This window comes from Schistocerca cancellata, chromosome 6 (genome assembly GCF_023864275.1).
Source record: "Schistocerca cancellata isolate TAMUIC-IGC-003103 chromosome 6, iqSchCanc2.1, whole genome shotgun sequence".
Taxonomy (NCBI): domain Eukaryota; kingdom Metazoa; phylum Arthropoda; class Insecta; order Orthoptera; family Acrididae; genus Schistocerca; species Schistocerca cancellata.
In genome coordinates, this window is record NC_064631.1 from 46692906 (window position 1) to 46707181 (window position 14276).

A 14276-nucleotide genomic window follows, 5' to 3' on the forward strand; every position below is an offset into this window, starting at 1 on the left:
TCATATCCGTAACCTCAACCTTGTTGATAAGGTAACCTGAATCCACCCAGCTTTCGCTCCCATACAACAAAGTTGGTCGAAAGATTGAACGGTGCACAGATAACTTAGTCTTGGTACTGACTTCCTTCTTGCAGAAGAGAGTAGATCGTAGCTGAGCGCTCACTGCATTAGCTTTGCTACACCTCGCTTCCAGTTCTTTCACTATGTTGCCATCCTGTGAGAATATGCATCCTAAGTACTTGAAACCGTCCACCTGTTCGAACGTTGTTCCTCCTATTTGGCACTCAATCCGTTTATATTTCTTTCCCACTGACATTACTTTCGTTTTGGAGATGCTAATCTTCATACCATAGTCCTCACATTTCTGATCTAGCTCTGAAATATTACTTTGCAAACTTTCAATCGAATCTGCCATCACAACTAAGTCATCCGCATATGCTAGACTGCTTATTTTGTGTTCACATATCTTAATCTCACCCAGCCAGCCTATTGTTTTCAACATATGATCCATAAATAATATGAACAACAGTGGAGACAGGTTGCAGCCTTGTCTTACCCCTGAAACTACTCTGAACCATGAACTCAATTTACCGTCAACTCTAACTGCTGCCTGACTAGAATTTTATATAAGTATTTATTCGGAGGTCAACGGCCTTGCCGCAGTGGTAACACCGGTTCCCGTCAGATCACCGAAGTTAAGCGCTGTCGGGCTGGGCTAGCACTTGGATGGGTGACCATTCGGTCTGCCGGGCGCTGTTGGCAAGCGGGATACACTCAGCCCTTGTGAGGCAAACTGAGGACCTACTTGATTGAGAATTAGCGGCTCCGGTATCGTAAACTGACATACGGCCGGGAGAGCGGTGTGCTGACCACGTGCCCCTCCGTATGCGCATCCAGTGTCGCCTGCGGTCTGAGGACGACACGGCGGCCGGTCGGTAGCGTTGGGCGCAGTTTAGTTTAGTTTACTTATTAGGAAGATAATATCAAAAGAATATAATTAACGAGATACGAAACACATATACGACCTGTCACATATGCTTAATTCTGCTACATAGAGCAGTTAGCGTGAACCGCGTAATCTATTTTCACTTATGATCATAATTCTCTCACATAACAGTGATACATCAGTCAGTTATTACAAATACCATAAACATTACTAAAGACAAAGATAAGTTCTTTAGTATATTTTTAATTTTCGTCAGAATAGTAGATACATATTTGTAATTATTTACTTACAAGGGAATTTACTGTGCTTTTCCTTTTCAATAAAAAGAATTACAAAGTTTGTGCTTATTCACTCCGTTCCCGCCTGACGCAAGCATCTAATTCTTCTCGCGTCCCCAATATGACCTTTGATTGCTTCGCGAATTTCCTACCCATCATATTTCTTTTCTTTCTGTATTTGTGTTGTGGAACTCTAAGATTTTAGAAGCACATGTGGCATCTATATTCTACCAGTAACACTACACTCTCTTCGGACCACTCCATCACTGGCGTAACTCATGTTAACAGCAAAAGTACACAACATAGCGGACGAAAACTTTCTGTATTGCTTGCGCCGAAGCGGAGAGGTGGCGAACTCACGTGGTCCGCTAAAAGACCGCCATCTAGTGGAACACGAGAGAACACAAGCGAATGCGAACCGAGTTCGACCGAATGCCGTTTGCTCACGTGCACACAGCGTTTACACCAGAGAGAACTGTTTTTTCCTGTATGCATAAATATGCCGGACGGGGCGAGCAGCAGTCTGCAGCTATTTGCTGATGGTGCTGTGGTGTACAGGAAGGTTTCATTGTTGAGTGGCTTCAGGAGGGTACAATATGATTTAGACGAAACATCTACACTCCTGGAAATTGAAATAAGAACACCCTGAATTCATTGTCCCAGGAAGGGGAAACTTTATTGACACATTCCTGGGGTCAGATACATCACATGATCACACTGACAGAACCACAGGCACATAGACACAGGCAACAGAGCATGCACAATGTCGGCACTAGTACAGTGTATATCCACCTTTCGCAGCAATGCAGGCTGCTATTCTCCCATGGAGACGATCGTAGAGATGCTGGATGTAGTCCTGTGGAACGGCTTGCCATGCCATTTCCACCTGGCGCCTCAGTTGGACCAGCGTTCGTGCTGGACGTGCAGACCGCGTGAGACGACGCTTCATCCAGTCCCAAACATGCTCAATGGGGGACAGATCCGGAGATCTTGCTGGCCAGGGTAGTTGACTTACACCTTCTAGAGCACGTTGGGTGGCACGGGATACATGCGGACGTGCATTGTCCTGTTGGAACAGCAAGTTCCCTTGCCGGTCTAGGAATGGTAGAACGATGGGTTCGATGACGGTTTGGATGTACCGTGCACTATTCAGTGTCCCCTCGACGATCACCAGTGGTGTATGGCCAGTGTAGGAGATCGCTCCCCACACCATGATGGCGGGTGTTGGCCCTGTGTGCCTCGGTCGTATGCAGTCCTGATTGTGGCGCTCACCTGCACGGCGCCAAACACGCATACGACCATCATTGGCACCAAGGCAGAAGCGACTCTCATCGCTGAAGACGACACGTCTCCATTCGTCCCTCCATTCACGCCTGTCGCGACACCACTGGAGGCGGGCTGCACGATGTTGGGGCGTGAGCGGAAGACGGCCTAACGGTGTGCGGGACCGTAGCCCAGCTTCATGGAGACGGTTGCGAATGGTCCTCGCCGATACCCCAGGAGCAACAGTGTCCCTAATTTGCTGGGAAGTGGCGGTGCGGTCCTCTACGGCACTGCGTAGGATCCTACGGTCTTGGCGTGCATCCGTGCGTCGCTGCGGTCCGGTCCCAGGTCGACGGGCACGTGCACCTTCCGTCGAGCACTGGCGACAACATCGATGTACTGTGGAGACCTCACGCCCCACGTGTTGAGCAATTCGGCGGTACGTCCACCCGGCCTCCCGCATGCCCACTATACGCCCTCGCTCAAAGTCCGTCAACTGCACATACGGTTCACGTCCACGCTGTCGCGGCATGCTACCAGTGTTACAGACTGCGATGGAGCTCCGTATGCCACGGCAAACTGGCTGACACTGACGGCGGCGGTGCACAAATGCTGCGCAGCTAACGCCATTCGACGGCCAACACCGCGGTTCCTGGTGTGTCCGCTGTGCCGTGCGTGTGATCATTGCTTGTACAGCCCTCTCGCAGTGTCCGGAGCAAGTATGGTGGGTCTGACACACCGGTGTCAATGTGTTCTTTTTTCCATTTCCAGGAGTGTAGTTGGTGTGGTGAATAGCAGCTAGTTCTAAATGTGGAAAAATTTAAGTTAATCCAAATGAGTAGGAAAAACAAACGGGTAGTATTCGAGTACAGCGGTAGCAATGTGCTGCCTGGCACAGTCACGTCGATTAGATATACTATGTGATAAAAAGTATCCGGACACCACAAAACCCATACGTTTCTGTATTTTAAACATGGCTGCACAACAGCAACGGTTCCACGTAATAAAATTATAAACAGCCGACCAGTTGCAATGGATAAAGAATTCTTTACCTAGGTTTCAACAAATTTAAATTTGTCTTCTTCAGAAGGTGGCCTAAGGACAATGAACGTCATAGCTTACATTAGAAAGGTATGAAACGTAAGTCAAGAACAGATTTTAACATAAATTAGAGAGCTCTTGCATTACAGAAATATGAGAACGACGACTGGCACTTACAATTTTACATTAGTAAGGGCTAATTTACCATCGCCGTTTTTACAAATGTCGGCATAGGTCCATTTGTCAAAATTAAAATATAGTCCTAGAAATAGGGTTTGTCACGTAAATATAAATTAGTACATTTATTTTGCAGAGCTCACAATTAATGTAAAATGGTAAGTACCAGTCGTCGTTCTCATATTTCTGTAATGCAAGAGCTCTCTAATTTATGTTAAAATCTATTCTTGACTTAAGTTTCATGCCTTTCTAATGTAAGCTACAGGGTGTTTCAAAAATGACCGGTATATTTGAAACGGCAATAAAAACTAAACGAGCAGCGATAGAAATACACCGTTTGTTGCAATATGCTTGGGACAACAGTACATTTTCAGGCGGACAAACTTTCGAAATTACAGTAGTTACAATTTTCAACAACAGATGGCGCTACAAGTGATGTGAAAGATATAGAAGACAACGCAGTCTGTGGGTGCGCCATTCTGTACGTCGTCTTTCTGCTGTAAGCGTGTGCTGTTCACAACGTGCAAGTGTGCTGTGGACAACATGGTTTATTCCTTAGAACAGAGGATTTTTCTGGTGTTGGAATTCCACCGCCTAGAACACAGTGTTGTTGCAACAAGACGAAGTTTTCAACGGAGGTTTAATGTAACCAAAGGACCGAAAAGCGATACAATAAAGGATCTGTTTGAAAAATTTCAACGGACTGGGAACGTGACGGATGAACGTGCTGGAAAGGTAGGGCGATCGCATACGGCAACCACAGAGGGCAACGCGTAGCTAGTGCAGCAGGTGATCCAACAGCGGCCTCGGGTTTCCGTTCGCCGTGTTGCAGCTGCGGTCCAAATGACGCCAACGTCCACGTATCGTCTCATGCGCCAGAGTTTACACCTGTATCCATACAAAATTCAAACGCGGCAACCCCTCAGCGCCGCTACCATTGCTGCACGAGAGACATTCGCTAACGATATAGTGCACAGGATTGATGACGGCGATATGCATGTGGGCAGCATTTGGTTTACTGACGAAGCTTATTTTTACCTGGAAAGCTTCGTCAATAAACAGAACTGGCGCATATGGGGAACCGAAAAGCCCCATGTTGCAGTCCCATCGTCCCTGCATCCTCAAAAAGTACTGGTCTGGGCCGCCATTTCTTCCAAAGGAATCATTGGCCCATTTTTCAGATCCGAAACGATTACTGCATCACGCTATCTGGACATTCTTCGTGAATTTGTGGCGGTACAAACTGCCTTAGACGACACTGCGAACACCTCGTGGTTTATGCAAGATGGTGCCCGGCCACATCGCACGGCCGACGTCTTTAATTTCCTGAATAAATATTTCGATGATCGTGTGATTGCTTTGGGCTATCCGAAACATACAGGAGGCGGCGTGGATTGGCCTCCCTATTCGCCAGACATGAACCCCTGTGACTTCTTTCTGTGGGGACACTTGAAAGACCAGGTGTACCGCCAGAATCCAGAAACAATTGAACAGCTGAAGCAGTACATCTCATCTGCATGTGAAGCCATTCCGCCAGACACGTTGTCTAAGGTTTCGGGTAATTTCATTCAGAGACTACGCCATATTATTGCTACGCATGGTGGATATGTGGAAAATATCGTACTATAGAGTTTCCCAGACTGCAGCGCCATCTGTTGTTGAAAATTGTAACTACTGTAATTTCGAAAGTTTGTCTGCCTGAAAATGTACTGTTGTCCCAAGCATATTGCAACAAACGGTGTATTTCTATCGCTGCTCGTTTAGTTTTTATTATCGTTTCAAATATACCGGTCATTTTTGAAACACCCTGTATGATGTTCATTGTCCTTAGGCCACCTTCTGAAGAAGACAAATTTAAATTTGTTGAAACCTAGGTAAAGAATTCTTTACCCATTGCAACTGGTCGGCTGTTTATAATTTTATTACATACGTTTCTCATATTAGGTGCATTTTGCTGCCACCTCCTGCCAGGTACTTCATATCAGCGACCTTAGTAGTCATTAGACATGGTGAGAGAGGAGAAAGAGGCGCTCCGCGAAACTCACGGACTTCGAACGTGGTCAGATGATTGGGTTTCACTTGTGTCATACGTCTGTACGCAAGATTTCCACACTCATAAACATCCCTAGGTCCACTGTTTCCGATGTGATACTGAAGTGGAAACGTGAAGGGACACGTACAGCACAAAAGCGTACAGGCCAACCTCGTCTCTTGTGTGACAGACACGGCTGACATTTGAAGAGGGCCGTAATGTGTAATAGGCAGACATCTATCCAGACGTCCGCCCCCGGTAGCTGAGTGGTCAGCGCGACAGACTGTCAATCCAATGGGCCCGGGTTCGATTCCCGGTTGGGTCGGAGATTTTCTCCGCTCAGGGACTGGGTGTTGTGTTGTCGTAATCATCATCATTTCATCAACATCGACGCGCAAGTCACCGAAGTGGCGTCAAATCGAAAGACTTGCACCAGGCGAACGGTCTACCCGACGGAAGGCCCTCGTCACACGACATTTCATTTCAGTTCATCTATCCAGACCATCACACACGAATTACAAACTGCACCAGTATCCACAGCGAGCACTATGACAGTTACGCAGGAGTTGAGGAAACTTGGATTTTGTTGTAACTGCGACAACGGAAAGCGCGGCGGGAACCGCGGAGCGGCCCGCGAACAACAACACAACGGGAGAGGACGGACACGACCAACGAAGAACTGAACGAATACAACAAGATCGAAACAACGGAGTCACAAGGAAACCTAACAACCACGTCCACTCGTACACAAAACAAGAAAGTAAGTAAGATGTCTAACGCGAGGCGATGTGTCCATAGACGTATACAAGATTAGACTCGCTGGATGAGTTATTCTTTCTTTATTGTTAATTTCACACCTGATAAAGGTAGGCCAGCAGCGGCATATTACGCCGCTCTTCGGCCACAGATAAGACTAGTGAAACAAAAGAAGGCAATCGCAGAACAGACAGGGTGGATATACAAACGTAGGCATAAAAAATTAAAACACACCGCGCCGTTCACGGGCGCAGAGTCCAAAACAAAAATGTTCAGACACGTGGACACGCACAGAGATGATACACTCCTGGAAATGGAAAAAACAACACATTGACACCGGTGTGTCAGACCCACCATACTTGCTCCGGACACTGCGAGAGGGCTGTACAAGCAATGATCACACGCACGGCACAGCGGACACACCAGGAACCGCGGTGTTGGCCGTCGAATGGCGCTAGCTGCGCAGCATTTGTGCACCGCCGCCGTCAGTGTCAGCCAGTTTGCCGTGGCATACGGAGCTCCATCGCAGTCTGTAACACTGGTAGCATGCCGTGACAGCGTGGACGTGAACCGTATGTGCAGTTGACGGACTTTGAGCGAGGGCGTATAGTGGGCATGCGGGAGGCCGGGTGGACGTACCGCCGAATTGCTCAACACGTGGGGCGTGAGGTCTCCACAGTACATCGATGTTCTCGCCAGTGGTCGGCGGAAGGTGCACGTGCCCGTCGACCTGGGACCGGACCGCAGCGACGCACGGATGCACGCCAAGACCGTAGGATCCTACGCAGTGCCGTAGGGGACCGCACCGCCACTTCCCAGCAAATTAGGGACACTGTTGCTCCTGGGGTATCGGCGAGGACCATTCGCAACCGTCTCCATGAAGCTGGGCTACGGTCCCGCACACCGTTAGGCCGTCTTCCGCTCACGCCCCAACATCGTGCAGCCCGCCTCCAGTGGTGTCGCGACAGGCGTGAATGGAGGGACGAATGGAGACGTGTCGTCTTCAGCGATGAGAGTCGCTTCTGCCTTGGTGCCAATGATGGTCGTATGCGTGTTTGGCGCCGTGCAGGTGAGCGCCACAATCAGGACTGCATACGACCGAGGCACACAGGGCCAACACCCGGCATCATGGTGTGGGGAGCGATCTCCTACACTGGCCGTACACCACTGGTGATCGTCGAGGGGACACTGAATACTGCACGGTACATCCAAACCGTCATCGAACCCATCGTTCTACCATTCCTAGACCGGCAAGGGAACTTGCTGTTCCAACAGGACAATGCACGTCCGCATGTATCCCGTGCCACCCAACGTGCTCTAGAAGGTGTAAGTCAACTACCATGACCAGGAAGATCTCCGGATCTGTCCCCCATTGAGCATGTTTGGGACTGGATGAAGCGTCGTCTCACGCGGTCTGCACGTCCAGCACGAACGCTGGTCCAACTGAGGCGCCAGGTGGAAATGGCATGGCAAGTCGTTCCACAGGACTACATCCAGCATCTCTACGATCGTCTCCATGGGAGAATAGCAGCCTGCATTTCTGCGAAAGGTGGATATACACTGTACTAGTGCCGACATTGTGCATGCCCTGTTGCCTGTGTCTATGTGCCTGTGGTTCTGTCAGTGTGATCATGTGATGTATCTGACCCCAGGAATGTGTCAATAAAGTTTCCCCTTCCTGGGACAATGAATTCACGGTGTTATTATTTCAATTTCCAGGAGTGTAGATGGCACACGCGAACGAATAAACACTGGAACACTTGAACACGAACACGACGGCACACACAAAAATTAGGCGATGATCTCCGGCGCGCGAAAGCTCACTATACGTGTGGGAGTCCGGGGACCTGCCAAAAGGGGAAAAGGGGGGGGGGAGGAGGGAGAGGGGAGTGTGTAGATGCCAGTGGCAGAGGAGATGGGAGGGGGAGGAAAGAAGGTAGGCGGTAGGGGAAGCACAGGGGGGAGGAGGGAGGGAGGAAGGGAGGAGGGAGACAAGGGAGAGAGGGTGCTCTCGGGAAAAACACAGGGTGCGGTAGCGGAGGATCAAAGTCGGTAGCAGGGGTACATGGAGGGGATGAGGGCATCATCAGGGAGGGGGAGTTGGTGGAAGCCACCTTGGGCGAGTGTATGGAGAGTGGAGAGATGGAGATTCAAATGGTTCAAATGGCTCTCAGCACTATGGGACTCAACTGCTGAGGTCATAAGTCCCCTAGAACTTAGAACTACTTAAACCTAACTAACCTAAGGACATCACACACATCCATGCCCGAGGCAGGGTTCGAACCTGCGACCGTAGCGGTCGTGCGGTTCCAGACTGTAGCGCCTAGAACCGCTCGGCCACTCCGGCCGGCTAGGAGAGATGGAGAGCAGGTGGGATGTGGGAATGCAGGTGCGGCAGCAGACGGGGGTGGGAGAGGGTGGGACAGACAAGCGGATGTGGAGGATCAAGTTTGTGGGAGGTGTAGAGGATCTGTATCCGTTCGAGGAAAAGAAGGAGGTGCGGGAACGGAATAAGGTCATAGAGGATCCGTGTGGGGGAGGGGAGACGGATGCGATAGGCGAGGCGGAGTGCACGGCGTTATAGGATTTGAAGGGATTTGTAAAAGGTAGGAGGGGAAGAGATCCAGGTGGGATGAGTATAACAGAGAATAGAGCAGATAAGGGATTTATAGGTGTGGAGGATGGTGGAGGGGTCCAGAACCCATGTGCGGCCAGAAAGAAACTTGAGGAGACAGAGTCGGGAATGTGCCTTGGCTTGGATTGTTCGGAGATGGGGGTCCAGGAGAGGCGACGGTCAAGGGTGATGCCAAGGTACTTAAGGGTGGGGGTGAGGGCGATAGGACGGCCATAAATGGTGAGATAGAAGTCGAGGAGATGGAAGGAAGGGGGGGGGGGGGGGGAGTTTGGCTACAGTGATCGCCTGGGTCTTGGAAGGATTGACCTTGAGCAACCACTGGTTACACCAAGCCGTGAACCGGTCAAGATGGGATTGGAGAAGGTGTTGGGAGCATTGCAGCGTGGGGGCGAGGGCAAGGAAGGCGGTGTCATTCGCGTACTGGAGAAGGTGGATGGGGGTGAAGGCGGCGGGTGCTTATATACTCTATCGAGGGTGCCGCTATTGGCCGCTGAGACCACGTGTTCCACTGTGGCGCCCTCACACTAAACGCAGGCCAGGAGGCGAGTGCCGCCACAGCTTACGGCGCGATAGTGCAGAGACCTCTCGTCCATGACGTCTGGCAGGCATTTAAATTCCGTGGCACATGGTACCAGATCCCTCGGCCCTGAAACTTGCACATAGGGGCGGAAACACCCCAGACGGTGCTGAGGTGGGTGGCAGTGGGAAAAGGAGCCGGACTCATCAACAAGTATTGGCGGGAAGGAAGGCACGCCCGAGGGATCCATGACAGCCGATCCAGAGTCCAGGGTAGGGGAGGGAACTGCTGATCCACCCGGGGGCGTAGAGGGCCGGCAGCAGACCCGCTGGGAGACGGCAACCAGGAGCAGGGACGGTGACTCGAGGACCACGTCCACACCCAAAGGAGGTAGGGAAAGAGGAGGTGGCACGAGGCCCGTGGTGGCACGTGGGCGGAGCTGATTATGATGGTGGCTCTCCAACCCTTTCGACACCGCCCATGGGCCACGATGACCCTCGCGGGTGTCCAACCTGCCTTGCTCCCATATTCGTGGGCCCACACGGCCGTGCCTGGTGTATACCGCTGCGAGGGCCAGGATTAGGGTCAGGAGGAGAATGGCATCAGCAAATGGAGCAGGGTCCGCAGCTGTCGCCCATGAAGGAGCTCTGCTGGACTGAATCCGTCAACTGGCATAGTACAACAGGTTGAGAGCTGCCATGGTTGAAGATGTCTCGACTGTCTTTGTCAACTGGTGTTTAAAAGTGCGGACAAGCCTCTATGCCACGCCATTGCACAAATGGTGGAAAGGGGGACCACGGAAATGTTTGATACCGTTGGCTTGACAGAAGTCGTGGAAGGAGGACACCGTGAATTGGGGACCATTATCAGAGACCAACGTGTGTGGCAGGCCCTCAGTGGCGAGAAACTGGGCCAGGACCATGAGTGTAGCTTCCATGTTGGTGGATGCCATGCAGACAACATATGGGTATCTGGAATAGGCATCAACGATGAGTAACCACATGGACCCCAAAAACAGGCCCACAAAATCGATATGGATGCGATCCCAGGGCCGTCGAGGCACAGGCCAGGATGCAAACGACTGAGGGGGGCTTGCTTGGTGACGTGCACAGACAGTGCACCCACGGACCAGGCGCTCAATATCGCCATCGATGCTGGGCCAATACACATGCCGGCAAGCCAAAACTTTCAGACCGGACATACCCCAGTGCCCACGGTGTAACAAACCGAGCACCCGAAGCCGCAATTCCGGATGACCACTCGATGGGCATCCATCTCCATGGCCATCAGAAGGACATCATCGACCACATGGAGCCTGTGGGACAGGTTGCGCCAGGGGATGAAATCGGACTGCGTCCGACGAGTAACATTGGACAGCCACCCGTGGACCATGTAGTTGAGAACCTGCCACAAGACAGGGTCATGGCGGGTAGCTGCAGCAATGTGAGCAGCCATAAGAGGCAGACCATCCAGGGCATCCCAGAGTGCAGTATCAATGTGAAAGCAGAGGACCTCCTGTTGGTCAAAGGCAGGATCGGGGCCTGCTGGGAGATGTGATAAAGTGTCTGCGTTAGCATGGTGGGCAGTGGGCTTATACTGGATGGTGTAAGAGTAATTACGTAAAAACAATGCCCAGCTCTGGAGACGTTGAGCCGTCCACTCTGGAAGGTGAGAGTGGGGTCCGAAAAGGGTAACCAAGGGTTCATGGCCCATCAGGGGGGTGAACTTTGCCCCAAAGAGATAGGTGTCAAATATTTGGACAGCGAACACAATCGTCAGAGCCTCCTTTTCAATCTGGGAGTAGTTCCATTGTGCTGGGGATCAACGTCTTAGAGGCCTAAGCGATGGGCTGTTCGGAACCATCGGCATCCCGGTGCGTAAGTACAGCCCCAATGCCATGCTGACGTGTCAGCCACCACAACCAAGGGGCGATCCGGACAGAAGGGAGTAAGGCAAGGGGCGGACTTCAGCATCGCCTTTAAATGGAGAAAAGCCTGGTCACAGGCAGGAGTCCAAACTTGCGATGCAAGTGATTGAGGGGTTGAGCAACGGAGCAGCCTGGGGCAAGAACTTTAAGTAATATGTAACCTTGCCCAAAAACGCCTGCAGTTCAGATAAGTCCTTGGGACGAGGAAGGGCCTCAGTGGCCGCGACATTACGTCCCGAAGGGCGAATGCCATCTTTGCTAAGCCAGTGGCCTAAGTATTCCACTACCGATTGAAAAAAACAACACTTGTCCAGCCGACAGCGCAAACCAGCAGATTGCAGAGTGTGGAATAAGGCACGGAGGTTTTGCAGATGTTCCTGGAGGGAACGCCCGGTGACCAAGATGTCATCCAGATAATTCACACAGGCGGGAATAGACTGTGTAAGCTGCTCCAGGAATCGCTGGAAAATGGCCGGCGCCGAAGAGACAATCCGGAAGGTGTGTTGATAACCATGATGTTCTGAGATGCGGCATCCAAGGGCAACTGGTGGTATGCCTCAGCCAGGTCGAACTTTGAAAAATACTCTCCCCCGGCAGGCTTGGCGAGAAGATCTTCCTGTCAGGGAATGGGGTAAGAGTCAACTTGTGACTGAGCATTGACTGTAGCGCCGAAGTCCCCACACAGCTGAAGGGAGTCATTGGGATTCCGTATGACCACCAATGGCGTCACCCAGCCGCTGTAAGTTACAGGCTCCAGAACGCCAGCGGCCTGGGACCGATCAAATTCCTGCTTGACCGCCAGCCGTGAGGCCACCGAAAGGGGCCAGGCCCGGAAAAAGCGAGGCTGTGCATCCGGCCATAGGGTGATGTGCGCCTGAAAACCGGAAGCACATCCGAGATCCTTGGCAAACGGCAACGCAAAAGCGCAGCACAAATCGTCCAAGTCTTGAAAAGGAACAGCCGTGGACACGACCTTAACATCGTCGGAAATGGAAAAGCCAAGCAGTTGAAACGCATCCTGGCCAAAAATATTCGAAGCCGACGGATGGTCGACGGCAAAGAGGGTAAGGAACCGGGGAACACGCTTGTACGTCGCCTGGGCGACGAACCGCCCACGGAGGAGTCTTCGACGTCCATGACGTCTGGCGGGGATTCAAATTCCGCGGCGCGCGGTACCAGAGATTTCATGGTCGAGCGGCTGCTCATGAGCCACATATCACGCTGGTAAATGTCAAACGACGCCTCGCTTTGTGTAAGGAGCGTAAACAATGGTCGATTGAACAGTGGAAAAACATTGCGTGAAGTGACGAAACACGGTGCACAATGTGGCTATCGGATGGAAGGGTGTTGGGATGGCGAATACCCGGTGAACGTCATCTGCCAGCGTGTGTAATGACAACAGTAAAATGCGGAGGCGGTGGTGTTACGTTTTGGTCGTGTTTTCCATGGTGGCGGCTTCCACCCCTTGTTGTTTTGCGAGGCACTATCACAGCACAGGCCTGCATTGATGTTTTAAGCAACGCCTTGCTTCCTACTGTTGAAGAGCGGCCTGTGACGGAGTGATTGTATGATAATAACATCCCTGTAGTGGACTGGCCTGCACAGAGTCCTAACCTGAATCCTATAGAACATCTTTGGGATGTTTGCTGTTTTTGTAACGCCGACTCCGTGCCAGGCCTGACCGAGCGAAATCGATACCTCTCCTCAGTGCAACACTCCATGAAGAATGGGCTGCCATTCCCCAAGAAACCTTCCAGTACCTGATTGAACGTATGCCTGCGAGAGTGGAACTGTCACCAAGGCTAAGTGTGGGCCAACACCATATTGAATTCCAGCATTACCGATGGAGGGCGCCACGAGCTTGTAAGTCATTTTCAGCCAGGTTTCCGGATACTTTTGATCACATAGTGTATTTAGACGTAACGTTGCAAAGCGATATGAAATGTAGCGAGCTTGTAAAGATTGTAGTGAGGAAGGACTTCGGTTTATAGCGAGAATTTCAGAAATGTTTGGTTGATCTGTAAAGGAGACCGCATATACATTGCTTGGCAATTGCTAGGGAACATAGATATTATTGGACAGGAATAATCGCGAAATGTCGATATCCGACTATCAGTAAGGAAATGTCCTCCTCAGGCACTTATGCGCATTTTGCGTATGTTATTCATGATGACTACCAAAGCGTTTAGGAGTCTTCCTTGGGGGATATTGTCTCAGACCTCTCTCAAGGTGGTTTTCATTTCTTGCACGGTGCGGGGAGGGGGTGTTCATTGAGAAACACATCTGCCAAAAGCGTCCCATGCACGTCTTATAAGGTCATGAGAGTATGCAGGCCATTCTATACCTTCAATACCTCCACTTTCTAGTGAAAGGGTCCTGTTGTCCCCTTTCATTATCATTTTATTTGCTTTCCAATGATACAGTACTCTCTGGCACGCCTGAGTGAATGAACGTGGGTGTATTTCATTTTGCTTTACGGCGGTTTAGTCTGCTGCAGAGAATCAGCGGTAGCCGTACAGAATTGCCAACCCTTGTAGTTTTCAGGTAGGCAAAGAGGTTTGCTCCCGTTGTGTGAAAGATACCTGAAAGGTACCGGTGTTAGGTTGGTGGAGGAAGCCACATCTCTGGGTTTTCCTGGCCACGGGGTCTCGTGGGAGACGATGGAGTGTGTGCGACGGGCAGTCTGCTTCCAGCTCGCCGAGGA

The 14276-nt window shown here is 51.0% G+C and overlaps 1 pseudogene; it reads left to right on the forward strand.

Moving 5' to 3' along the window:
• The first annotated feature begins 644 nt into the window (after nucleotides 1-644).
• LOC126089536 (5S ribosomal RNA) lies at nucleotides 645-762 on the forward strand (annotated as a pseudogene).
• The last annotated feature ends 13514 nt before the right edge of the window (nucleotides 763-14276 follow it).